This window comes from Muntiacus reevesi, chromosome 2, assembly GCF_963930625.1.
Source record: "Muntiacus reevesi chromosome 2, mMunRee1.1, whole genome shotgun sequence".
Classification (NCBI taxonomy): Eukaryota; Metazoa; Chordata; class Mammalia; order Artiodactyla; family Cervidae; genus Muntiacus; species Muntiacus reevesi.
The window spans coordinates 137,811,586-137,812,426 of NC_089250.1; positions in this window are offsets into that span (position 1 = coordinate 137,811,586).

Below are 841 nucleotides of genomic sequence, written 5' to 3' on the forward strand. Positions count from 1 at the left end.
ACTACAGAAAACAATATGGAGGTTCCTCAAAAAATTAAAAATAGAACTACAGACATGACTGGAATGACTTAGCACGCACGTATGCACCATGTGATCCAACAGTTTCATTCCCTGGTGTTCATCCAAAGGAAACAAAAACAAAGTATATATATACTGTAAAAAAAAAGGAGATCTTGCCATTTGTAACAACATGGATGGACCTTGAAGGCATTATGCTAAGTGAAATGAGTCAGACAATACTGTATGATCTTACTTATATGTGGACTCTAAAAAATAATTAGAAGAAAGAAAACCTCTGAACTCAGAGATACAGAGAACAGATTGTTAGTTGCCAGAGGTGGAAGGTAAAGTGTGGGTCAAGTGGGTGAATGTGATCAAAAAGTACAAACTTCAGTTGTAAAATAAGTGAGTCAAGGAGATACAATGTATAGAAAGATGACTACAGTCAATAATCTTGTATTTTATTTTTCGAAGTTGCCAAGAGAGTAGATCTTAAAAGTTTTTATCACAAGAAGAAACATTGTAGCTATATGTAGTGATGGATTTTAACTAGCTCTATTGTGATCATTTCACAGTATATGCAAATATGAAATCATTATGTTGCATGCGCTCAACCCCATGGACTATAGCCCATGTGGCTCCTCTGTCCATGGGGATTCTCGAGGCAAGAATACTATAGTGGGTTGCCATGCCCTCCTCCAGGGGATCTTCCCAACCCAGGGATCAAACTGGGGTCTCTGGCATTGCAGGCAGATTCCTTACCAACTGATCTAAACAAATACAATGTTATGTCAATCATATCTCAATTTTTAAAAAACTTGACTTTACCTGAATCATTCAT